This window comes from Chrysemys picta, chromosome 8, assembly GCF_011386835.1.
Source record: "Chrysemys picta bellii isolate R12L10 chromosome 8, ASM1138683v2, whole genome shotgun sequence".
NCBI lineage: Eukaryota > Metazoa > Chordata > Testudines > Emydidae > Chrysemys > Chrysemys picta.
Window position 1 is genome coordinate 58,574,518 of NC_088798.1, and position 12,767 is coordinate 58,587,284.

Sequence of the window (12,767 nt, forward strand, 5' to 3'; positions counted from 1 at the left end):
AGACTTTCCAGCATGGGCTGTGGAGTCCTCCCACATTGCAGGGTCCTTGAGCCTGGGCTCCAGCCTGAGCCTGAGGGCTTGTCTATACTTACGCGCTGGTTCGGCGGCTGGCCATCAAACTTCGGGGTTCGATTTATCGCGTCTTGTCTGGACGCGATAAATCGAACCCAGAAGTGCTCCCCGTCGACTCCAGTAATCCTGCTCGCCACGAGGAGTACGCGGAGTCGACGGGGGAGCCTGCCTGCCGCGTCTGGACCGCGGTAAGTTCAAACTAAAGTACGTCGACTTCAGCTACGTTATTCACGTAGCTGAAGTTGCGTACCTTAGTTCGATTTGGGGGGTTAGTGTAGACCAGGCCTGAATGTCTACACCGCAATTAAGCAGCCCTTTAGCCTGAGTCAGCTGGCACAGGCCAGCCATGAGTTTGCATGAATTGCAGTCAGACCCCTGGTGTCAACCACAGTCATGACTTTCCTGATGTTACCTTTCCACATAAGCAAAGTGTTTTTAGCTTCTTGTAATGCAATTTAAGAGCTGGAAATGAGGAGGGGAATTAGTGCCGTGAGGTCAGTCAGTGCTCCACCCACCACAGTTTGAGAGGATCTGCCCTTGGTTGTGATAAAGCAGCACTTCTATATGTAGCCATTACAAAACAGTCAGCTAGAACCAGGCAGCTTGGGGTGAGGGGTAGAGTTGAAATGAAGAGACATGAAAAAACATGAGGTGGGGGCACAGTTTTTGCAACGGTGTCACCAGCCTTTGGTCTATATCGCCTGTTGCCCTGCCTTAACCAGTGGCTGGCATTGCATGAGAAGAACCAAACAACCCCCCAATAATTGGTGTACCCAGCCACTTGCATGTGGCACAAAAGACTTCATCCCTGACTCCTGTGTCAGCTCAGCTTGGTCCCAAGAGGTGTAATTATACGGATGGTGACCTTGGTGAGTGTCGCTGCGAACAGGAGAGACTTCAGTCTGAGACACTGTTAACAAGCACCATTGGCTTTCTCGAGCCTGCCTGAAAAGAGCTGGATCCATGACATCCTGCAGAACGCGCTCTGGTAGAACTATTTGATATGACAATACCTAAATTCCTCCACTCTGCTCTGACTTGCAGTCCAAATCTGTATGCCTCAGAACTTCCGTCAGACTAGAGCGCTTTCTAAATGTACAATAAGCCTTTTGGTTTTCTTAATATGGCTTTGCTGCGGCTGTGGAGACCAGGCTGTCTTGCTCTTGTCTTTGCTGCTGTGGAGCGATGACCAGCTACCCTGGCTTCTGTCCAGTAATTTGGAGGAGCCTGTAAAAGTCTTTCACTCCTTAAAAACATGACTGATTCCTCAGATTGCTACCAGCTTCCTGCTGCAGGAGGCTGGTGTCTTGGTTGCTTGTTAGTGTCCTACATAGTTGTGAACAGTTAGAAAAGTTCTGCAAATGATAGCTTGTTCAAATAAGCTTCAGACTAGGTGGTCCTGATGGTCCCTTCTAACCTTAGAGTCTGTGAATTTAAGCTGTGGGACTGGGGGCCACAAACATAAGAATGGCCATACCAAAGGTCCATCTAGCCCAATATCCTGTCTTCTGATAGTGGCCAATGCCAGGTGCTTGAGTGAATGAACAGAACAAGTAAACATCAAGTGATCTATCCCCTGTCGCCCATTCCTAGCTTCTGGCAAACAGACTAGAGACACCATCCCTGTCCATCCTGGCTAATAGCCATTGATGGACCTATCCTCCATGAATTTATCTAGTTCTTTTTTGAACCCTGATATATTCTTGGCCTTCACAACATCCTCTGGCAAGGAGTTCCACAGGTTGACTGTGTGTTGTGGGAAGAAATACTTCCTTTTGTTTGTTTTAAACCTGCTGCCTTTGGCGTGCTTTGTGTGCATTCTGCTTACAGCACTTTACAAACATTCATTGTTACACCATCAGTGCGTGGTAGCTAAATGATCCACTTTAGAGATGCAGAAACCACAGCCTCAATGCAGCCAAGCAAGGAAGCCCATGCTTAATTCCATGTATCCTCTTGAAGTTAATGGGACCACTTCAGTTACGCATCTGCTTAGGTGCTTTCCTGAATCGGGGCCTGGGTCCGTGTCAGAGCCAGCATTAGAACAGAGGAGTTCTGTGGACTTGCTCCCGTGCTTGATGGCGCTGCCTCTTGGGCTGTTGGGTTGTCCTCCTACACATCACAATGGCTGCTCCGCGGAGGAAGGAGCTAGCTCAGCAGCAGCCAGCTGCTGGGGAGAGAGTTGGCGGCGATGGCAGCAGCCAGGGCAGCACGGCCTCCTCTCCCAAGTCATTAATTGGTTCTGGGTCCTTCCAGAAACGGAGGGAGCGGGGCCTAAGGGTTTCAGCAACCCCAAAGGCCAGGCACGGGGGGGCTGTGTGTGTGTGTGTGTGTGTGTGTGTGTGTGTCGGGGGAGTGGGGGTTGGAGTGAACATCCATAATTATTAGGATAAATCAGTGCCCAACTTGAAGCTAGGCAAATTCAGATTGGGAATGGCACATATGTTTTTAGCAGCAACAGGCACTGACTGTCATTGGAACAATTTTCCAAGGTTGCCGGTGATTCCCCATCACTGGCAGTTTTTAAATCAAGATGGGGGATTTTTCTGAGAGAGATGCTGTTGTTCAAACAGGAAGTATTTCAGGGAAGCTCTATGGCCTGTGTTATACAGGAAGCCAGACTAGATGATCCCAGTGGTCCCATCTGACCTTGGAATCTGTGGCTATTTTCAGAGACCTTTGCAAAGAAAAGGGACACACTATTTTTAAATGAAAGATGAGATTAGCTATGATGTTTCTAATCCCCTCCCCACCCATGGGAGGTTGGGAGAGGGGAGGGGAAGGGTGGGAAGAAAAGGGGCTAAAGGCTGGCTCTGTTTTGTCTCCCTCCTGCAGTTCTTGAAAGGGGCCTTACTGGATAGGTGGAAGTGAATTATTTTGTATTAATTCTGATCATGTCCAAAGCTGATCAAAAGCTTCTTTTTAAAAAAAAGTGATCATTTTTGCAAGTCCCTTGATCCTTGGAAAGAATTAGCGAGGTGTCCCACATGGGAGAAGTGAAACTGGGGATTAGGCGAATGTATGGGATTCATTGAGACAGAAGCACCAACTGCCAGTGTGAGAAAACAAAGTCCAGTGATCTTGGTGCAGAAGGCTGGGTGGAAAAGTTGGTAACTCAACCAGTTTTTCATCTCTGGAGCCCTGGGTTCAGATCCCACTTAGATGAAATGAACTTGTTTGTCCCCTGCATCGTTGGGAATCCTGACTCAAGAGGAGCCCAAGGTTAGCAATACAGGGCTGCACTGCAGTTCAGAGCTGTGTTGCATCTATAGAAGTCAGGGCCGGCTCTAGGCACCAGCGCTCCAAGCATGTGCTTGGGGCGGCACTCCGGCTCCTTTTTTTTTTTGCGCTTGGGGCGCAAAAAGCCGGGAGCCAGTCCTGAGTGGAGGTGAGCTGCAGCGGTGGGGGGCGCGGGGAGGGCCGCAGGAAGTAACTCTGGGGGGGAGGCAGAGGAACCACCCCCCCATTGCCGCAACTCACCTCTGCTCTGCCTGCTCCCCTGAGCACGCCACTGCCGCTCCGCTTTTCCCCGCTCCCAGGCTTACCGCGCGAATCAGCTGTTTTGCAGCAAGCCTGGGAGGGAGGGGGGAGAAGTGGAGCAGCGGCGGCGCGCTCAGGGGAGCAGGCAGAGCGGAGGTGAGCTGTGCAGTGTGGGGCAGTTCCTCTGGCGCCCCCCCTCCCCCGGGTTACAAGCCTGAAAGGGAGGGATAGGAGGGGAAATGTGGTGGCCCAGGGGAGGAGGTGGGGCCGAGGATTTGGGGAAGAGGTTGGAATGGGGTGGGGAAGGGGCGGAGTTGGGGCAGGGCCAGGGGGGCGCGGGAAAATTTTTTTGCTTGGGGCGGCAAAAAACTTGGAGCCGGCCCTGATAGAAGTGTATGGAGACTCAGCACTGGAATCACAGGGTCCTGCAGATCAAGACTGAGTTGTATAGGAAGGTAATACTCTGTCTGTGTCTAGCCAGTGCTGTTAGCCTTTTGCTTCCATTAGCCCCACATTCAAATAAATCTAGTTCTGTGATTAAATCTTGATGGGGCATAACAGTTCTCCCTCTCTTTCCTATTTCTTCCAATAGCTGACCAAACACAATGGGTATCCAGACTCTTAATTAACTCTTTATAATGACTGTAAATTTCATTCTGTACATGTATTTGTCATATGCCTTGAATCAAAGAATTGTAAGGAGAGAATTGAAAAGAATTTTTTTTCCCATGTGTGAATTTGCCAAGAACTGAATTAGATTATTTTTAGTTAGTCCTAATTGTAAAGATATTAGAAAAATGTATATTAAAGAAAAATAAAAGGTTACTTTTGGCAAAAGACCCCTTTTTGAAGTGTTGTAATATTTTACAGTGGAATTAAAGTGGTTCTGCATTGAGTTATTAAGATAGGTGATATTAGTATAGTTTATATTTGGAGACTGAGCGTAGTATGGGTCCTGATCCTGCAATCTGATCCACAAGGGTGGACAGCCGAATCTGTGTGGAACCCCCTTGACTTCAGTGGCCCTACTTCTAGGCCTGTGTGTGCATAAGGGTCTGTCTGTCTGCAGATCAGATTGCAGGATTGGGGATATAGTTTGTTTGGGGGCTAGCAAATAGAATACATGTCCAGTCCCCTCTAGCTGGCCAGTCTGAATGGGGCCTGGGTCTAGGGTTACCAACTTTGGTTGAACGAATTCCTGGAGGTTTCATCACATGACATTATCTTTAATTCAAGATTAATCTTTAATTCCTGGAGACTCCAGGACAATCCTGGAGGGTTGGCAAGCATAGGTGGGTCAGCAGTGACAGTCATTTCCGTCAGGAATCTGGCTAGTGAACTCAGTCCAGGCCCAATGGACAAAAGTCAGCATCACAATTTAGCTGCCTTGCTGGCAGGGGTGTGTGCAGAGAGGCCAAGGAATGAATGTGTTTGAGGCTGAACTTCCTTTTGTGGCTTAGCAGTAGTCCCTTCAGATCAGAAATGGGGAGGTGTATAGGTGTACACTCCATTAGATCAGGGATTCAGGATTACGGTCTCCATGTCTTTTCATCCAATATTTTTCACAAACACTAGGCAGCAGATTGTTCCTCTGATCTCTTCCTCCTATTGCCAGGGTGAAACAGGCAGATCCATTTATCCAGAGAAGTCTGCGCGTGGGGAGGGGAGGGCTGAGTTGACCTATGGCACAACATTCTGCTTCATGCTGATGCTGCAGAAGCCCCATAAGTATGATCTTCTCATGGGTGGGATCTGCAACTTGGGGGAAGGGCCCTCAAATCCCCTATGATTTCCCCACGTAAGATCAAGCTGATTCCTTCTCCTCTGAACTCTCTGAGGGAAAGTCTGAGCCTAGGTGACAGCAGGGAGTCTAGGGAGCTGTGATCCCTGCTGGAGGGAATAGGGAGGGCTGGGGCATAGAACAGAGACCCTGCCCTTCTGGGTATATGTACCAACATCTATGGGATTGGAGGGTCTTGCCAGCAACTCCATCCACTCCCTGACAGAATAAGTCAGAAGGATCTCCATGGATTGTTTCACAGACAGCCTGTGGAAAAGGGGCTGTGTGATCAGAAAGCCCTGGAGGGCTTGCTGACACAATATGTCCTATAGGACGTACCTCTCAGGAGATTCAGAATGCTTGCCCTGTCCTCTCTCCCTACCTCTCCGTCTTTGTGCAAGATGGGAGGCCGGATTTCCAAGTGCTCAGCACCTGCAATTGGGGCCTGATTGTCAACATTGCTTAGGATGGTAGCATCATAACAGGAGCCTCTGGGTGCATAGCCCTCTTGAAATCTGGCCCCTAGTTTAGCTGTGACACCACATATTAAAGATGTGGCACCCAGGCCTGCTGCAAGAAATGGAGCTTTATTTCCTGGCCTCAGTCTGTCACCTGACCTGACTCAGGGTTACAAAGGTAAATCATCTTCTCACATGGCAAAGGTTGGTAAGGCATCCAATTACTCCAATGCCACCTTCTTATCAAGTATCATCACCACCTTCACACAAAGCCAATGGAAAAGGAGCATGCTTTAGGGAAGGGCACACTCTTGCAGCACTGAAATAAAAATCTATAGTTGCTACCAGGGAGCTCTGCCAGGCAGGGTGAACGTTTTCTTCTGATCTTCCAAAATGCCCAGAGTTTTGATACGTGTAATTAGGAAAAAATCGAGCTGGAAGTAAACTGAGCATGGACTAGAAAACTTCTGTGATTTTTTTTCCTTTCAAGCCCACAATCAGATTTCAGCAAAACTTTGAATAATGGATAAAGCTTTGAATAATGGATGCTCTGTAGTCAAGGTCCCTTGACTTTTCTTTTTGCCTAACAGGAAGCCTTTTAATTTCAGTAAACATGGTAGAGTAGGTACAAAATGCTTTGTGTTTTGCAGTGCCGATGAACTGAAGTGTGTTTTCATTAAAAATTCAGCAGTAGGAGTGCAAATCCCAGCTCTGAGCTGTGTGTTGTTCTGAAGGTTGGCTGTAGTTGGAACTGTAGACAGGGGCCAGATCCCCGGCTGGTGTAACTCTGTGTTGAAGTCAAGGCAGTACTGCCCCACATTATGTTGCGTCTTTCCCTGTCTCTCCTCTGGGCAGTTCACAATTCTCTTTTTACCACTATGGTCAGGGCCGGCTCCAGGCACCAGCCTGGCAAGCAGGTGCTTGGGGCGGCCGCTCCGGAGAGGGGCGGCAGGTCCAGCTATTCGGCGGCAATTCGGCAGACGGTCCCTCACTCCTGCTCGGAGCGAAGGAGCTCCAACCAAATTGCCGCCGCATATGGCAATCACGGCTTTTTTTTTTTTTTTTTTTTTTTGGCTGCTTGGGGCGGCCAAAACCCTGGAGCCGGCCCTGACTATGGTCTTTATGATTGTAGCTGATGGGATTGTCACCTGCCTTAATTTAATCAGATTAAAGCCTTCTGTACTGAGATCTGGGGCCAGATCCTCACCTGGTGTAATGTGGAGTAGTTCCATTGAAGTCAGTTTCCACTGGCTGAGGATCTGGATCCATATGGTTATGCTGTGATGATTGCAAAGCCAAGACACTACTGAATTCATGATGCATTGAGTTTGTACAGCAGGGCACATTTTTAAATATGCCAACAACTATAATGTATCATTGAGAGTCACCTTAGAGAGGCTAGTGCACAATAACTTGCCCTGATGTTTACATTGCCACTGGATGTTCTGTCGTGATGTGATGATTTTGTAACGCAAAGAGGAATTCTAGCAACTTGCAAGTTAGCCTTCCAGGACACAGGTGGATAATAAGCGTGAGTGGCAAACCCCGATCTCTCATCTGCTTTTATCTCAACTCTCTGCTTCCTCTCCTTTGTTCTGGCCTTTCTCCAATTTACTTCTGCTGTGATGAATTTTTAAACCAGCTGTAGAAATAAATTATCATGCCCCTGAAGATTTCAGACACTCTTATTGACTTGAATGTTATTTCTGGATTTGTTTATGCCTTTGGTGTTCAATTTCCTCAGCTCCTTGCTCAGAGCTCTAAGGGTCTGTCTACACTGCAGTTAGACACTTGCGGCTGTCCTGTGTCCGCTGACTTGGGCTCGTGGGCCTCGGGCTAAGGGGCTGTTTAAGTACGATGTAGATGTTTGGGCTTGGGCTACAGCCTGAGGTCTTGGACCCTCCCATCTTGCAGGGTCCTAGAGCCTGGGCTCCAGCCCGAGCCTGGACATCTATGCAGCGATTTTTTCAGTATCAGAGCCCTGACTGATGCAAGCCCGAGTCAGCTGACCTAGGCCAACCACAGTTTTTTTTTATCCCTGTGTAGACATAGCCTAAGTTAGCCAGAATGGGACAGAATACTGCTCCAGCACTTCTCTGAGGGCCCCTCTTCTAGCTTTTGTGTTTGCAAAGTAAACACTCTGAATAAGAAACTACAGTAGAACCTCAGAGTTACAAACCCATCGGGAACGGAGATTGTTCATAATTCTGAAATGTTCGTAACTCTGAACAAAACATTATGGTTGTTCTTTCAAAAGTTTACAACTGAACATTGATTTAATACAGCTTTGAAACCTTACTATGCAGAAGAAAAAATGCTGCTTTTCCTTTATTTTTGTAGTAGTTTACATTTAACACAGTACTTGCTGTACTTGCAAGTAATAGCACTGTATTTGGGTTTTTTGTGGTTGACCAGTCAGTTTGTAACTCTGAGGTTCTACTGTATGTGTAAACAGATGCAGTGCTCTCTTTCTGACTCTGCAGCCAGACAGCCTCAAACAACAGCTCCAAGGAACTGTGTTCCAGAATTGTGCTATAGCAAATAGTAAAGTCTTGGGCCTGGTCTACACTAGGAAATTAGGTTGATATAACTACATCGCTCAGGGATGTTAAAAATCTACACCTCTGAGCAACATAGATAAACAAACCTACCTAAACCCCACTGTAGACAGGGCTAAGTCAACGAGAGAATTCTCCCATTGACCGAGCTATTGCCTGTTGGGGAGATGGATTATCTATGCTGATGGGAGAAGCCCTCCTGCTGGCATAGCCAGCATCTTCACTGAAACATTATAGTGGCGCAGGGTAAGTGTAGACAAGCCCTAAGACTGTAGCTTGATTTGTGAACGTGTTCAGACATGGTTTGGTCCCATCTATGACAAGCTGCAACATCAAACTGTATTTGAGCTGTGTCATGGGACAACATATCGTAACAGCTCCTGACACAGTAAATTTTACATTGCAGCTGGGACCTCTGGCTGGTTTCTGTCAGATTCTTGCAAGGCCTTGTTCATCAAAATAATCCTCACCCATCTGATCAGCCACCTGGATTTCAATGAGATAACTTAGATGCTGGGGCTGCCTACAAAAGCAAGGTTTACTTGTGTGAGTAAAAGATTGGATGACTGGGCCCTAAAGCTCTGTGGGACAGGGAACATGGCTTACCATATGGAGCAGGGAAGGTGGCAGAGTGTGAGTAGCCACCAGTTGGGTTGGGGAAGGAAAAAATGGAGGCGGGGGGAGAAGAAGAATGGCTGGTGGACCACAAGCAGAGTGCCAACATTTTCCTCCCACCCACAGGTTCATTCTGATGCTCCTCTCCAACCACCTGGAAGTTTTAAGTTTATTTTAATCAAAAAGACTTCATAGGAGGAGTTGCTCAACCCTCTGCCAATACCGATTCCTTTAGGGTTACCATACGTCCGGATTTTCCCGGACATGTCCGGCTTTTGGGGGCTCAAATCCCCGTCCGGGGGGAAATCCCCAAAAGCCGGGCATGTCCGGGAAAATCGGGAGGCTCGGCCGGGGCCTCTTTGTCCGGGGTCGGGGGCATGGTGCCGGGCCGGGCTGGGCGCGGGTCCGGGCCGGGAGCCGGGGGCGCGGTGCCGGTCCGGGCCCGCGGGGCCGGGAGCCGGGCCGGGGAGCCGGTCCGGGCCCGTGGGGCCGGGTCGGGGAGCCGGGCCGGGGGTGCGCCGGGCCCGCGGGGCCGGGAGCCAGGCCGGGGTCGGTGCGCCGGGCCCGTGGGGCCGGGAGCCGGGCCGGGGTCGGCCGGGCCCGCGGGGCTGGGAGCCGGGCCGGGGTCGGGGAGCCGGGCCCGCGGGGCTGGGAGCCGGGCCGGGGTCGGGGAGCTGGGCCCGTGGGGCTGGGAGCCGGGGGGTGCACCGGACCCGCGGGGCTGGGAGCCGGGGGATGCGCCGGGCCCGTGGGGGGTGGTCGGTCGGGGCCGGCACCCCAGGGCCCGAGCCAACCCAGGCTGGAGCCGCCGGGGGGCCAGCCTGGGCCGCGCCTCCTCCCCCCCACCCCCCCTTACCTGCTTCAGGCTTCCCGCGAATTAAATGTTCGCGGGAAGCAGGGGAGGGGGCAGAGACTTTGGGAGGGGGCGGAGTTGGGGCGGGGGCATGGGCGGGGCCAGGGGCGGGGCCAGGGCCCCGGGGAGTGTCCTCCATTTGGAGGCACAAAATATGGTAACCCTAGATTCCTTATCGTATTTACCCTTTTAACAGTGGCGAGCAGTGATTCCATATCACAGCTGGATAGCTGTGTACAGCTTGCCTCATTCTTGGTGGAGAGTAACATTGTTACCTAGTCACGTAAAAGAAGTCTTTTTGTTAATTTTTGAAATGCAAATATATTCCCCTCAGAAAGAAAATGAAAGCTGCAACAAAAGTAGACGCCAATGCCAGAGAGTTGTTGGCTCTGATTCATCTTTTCTAAAGGAAAACACATCTCTGCAACAGGGTGGACTGAGTGGAATCCACGGAATTCTACAGTGTGACCCATGGCTGCCTTCTTCTGCAGGTTGGATGGGAGGTCCCAGCTCCATTTTGATCTGCCTATTTGACTCAAGATGGTGCACTGCATGCTAGGACCTACCATCTGCAGCCCATTCCTCTGTGCAAGCAGTTTTCTGCTCCCTTGCTTATAAGGTACTCCCACGCAAGGGAGAAGCTCACAGAGGAGTGGGCTCCAGCATGCAGTGCTGCATCTTGATTCAAAGGCTACTCACCCTCCGCTATCTTCCCTGCTCTATATGGCTGCATTTTGCTCAAATTAGGTCCAGCTCATATGGGAGCAATGCATTTTTCATATATATTTCTTAATATTAGAAATCTATGGGATACAGCTGAGATCTGAACCAGGTCTAGGCAGTGTTGACCACTCTCATGGTTTTATTGTGAGTTCTGTGATATTTGGTGTTTTCCTTAAATCTTCAGCTCCTGGAGTCGTAATTACATGAGAATTGCAGCTTTCAGTTAAATAAAAGTAAGATTGTAGGCCTCATGATTGTAAAGAAAAGCTTTAAGACATGACCTGAGTGTACCTCAAAGGTTCAGAAATAGAAGGAAAATAAAAAGAACCCAGAATTTATTATATTTTAAAATCTCACGAGTTTTAAGCCAATCTCCTGATTTTCAGACCTCTGAGATTAGCAATAATGCACATATATAGTATGTATAATTTTCAAAGTACGGGCCTGACCCTGCAGACTTTCAGTGGATCACTCACATGGCTGAGATTTAGCAGTGTTAGTGGTGCCAGAGGCCCTGATCAGGATTACAGCCTACTGGGCTGAGCCCTGCATTACCATATAGTAAGAGGCAGCTCCTGCCCTAAAGAGTTGATGATCTAACTTGCGAGTATTAATGATATCTAAACCTAATGTGACAACTATGGCATTTCTGTTGTAATGTTGTCAGTATATGAAGATATCTGTATAACCAAATATATAACTAAACTATGTTAATAACACGTGTATATGAATCATATACCTTTGCCATGGATTTTGAATATTATACATAGGAGCCAGTTTTATAGCATTGAAAATATATATCATTTTTATTTTGAGTGCATTTAAACATGTACTAAATTATGTTTTTCCGGTCTGGGCAGCAAGTGGCCAATGCTGTCATTGCAGGTGTTCCCTTGGATGGGGCCAGTTTGCCCCTGGAATATTTCTGCAGTTGGCATGTGTTACTTTACATTATTAACTGTACAACATTGTACGGCCCAGGTGGCTACAGAAGCCCAGGTATATAACAGAGTCCAGTCATTGGGATTAGCCCTTCAGCCTGTCCCCATTTTATCTGCCACTGAGTAAATCTGCAACACTCATAGTCTCTCTGTTCAGTTCAGAGATAACATCAGTTTTATGGCTGGAGTGACAAAGGAGGAACATTATAGGTGTTACACACAAACTCCAGTGGCGTGTGGGACATGAGCACTGAACGACCTTCTTCCCCCACAATGACCTTCTCAATATGGCAGAATTCAGCTGCTGGAGAGGCCCTTGTGGCTTCTCTCTTTGCTTTGGTGCTCAGAGCTAACCGTTCCGACCACCAGCAATGGCTTCAGTACGAAGATTCCGGCCAGCTGACGTGGCAGAGCTTGTGTGTGTGGGAGCATCCAGAGTCTTTCAGGATGGGATGCAGCAGCCCAGCCTTTGCTTTAGGGGTAGGTGGTGTAAGTAACTACTTTTCAGTATTCACGGTAGAGAATAACGAGATTTATTGAAGGGGGAATAAAGCGGGGCGGGGCGAGACACTTCCCGGGGTGTAAGGCTTGATTTGTAATAGGACCCAATAGAGATTAATTGCCTTTCTGCTACAGCCAAACTGAGAACTTTATAATTTGAATAAAAACATGCTTTGATTTTAACAAATGCCAGCTGTTTGCAAACCCGCTTCTTTATTTGGAGGAGCATGGGCTGGATGTAGAATGCCTTTTGCTTAATTTGCTGTAGGCTAAGAGTGACCCTTTCTTGCAGTTTATTTAATTTTCCTTAAAATCACCAGAGATCCATTCCAGACAGCCTTGTTAATTATATTATTAAATGTCACTGTGCATAATTCAGGGGCGAGGGTGGCAAAGTCAAGTGGTTTGGGGGATTGAGAACAGTGAATGTGGGGCAGGGAGACTTGGAAATTTAGACACACAAACTATCTGATTAGTAATGGGAAAATGCCTGCCAAGAAATGATAAATCAACTCCTGGAGCAGATCCACAGAGAGGTGCTATGCTACTGCTGGAGATTGCACTGGAAGAGTTTCCAGCTGTTTTCAGGGGCAGTACTGGAGTATTGTTGGTTTTACATTTCATCCTGTATAAAATCCACAGTAATAACTAGGAATTGATATAGAGCAGTGGTTCTCAAACTTTAACAACCTGTGAACCCCTTTCACTAAAATGTCAAGTCTCGCGAACCCCCTCCTAAAAATGAATATTTCCAGGGATTTTCTCCTTTACCTGAGTATAAATTTA

At 48.4% G+C, this 12,767-nt stretch overlaps 1 protein-coding gene across 5 annotated transcripts in view; it reads left to right on the top strand.

Moving 5' to 3' along the window:
• Nucleotides 1–11,845: 11,845 nt before the first annotated feature.
• Nucleotides 11,846–12,767, top strand: part of SEC16B (SEC16 homolog B, endoplasmic reticulum export factor) — a 46,126-nt gene continuing 45,204 nt past the window's right edge. For all 5 annotated transcript variants that reach the window (XM_065554540.1, XM_065554543.1, XM_065554545.1 and 2 more), the window contains exon 1: nucleotides 11,846–11,969. The gene's annotated coding sequence lies outside the window, so the exon portion shown is untranslated. The remainder of the gene's footprint in view (nucleotides 11,970–12,767) is intronic.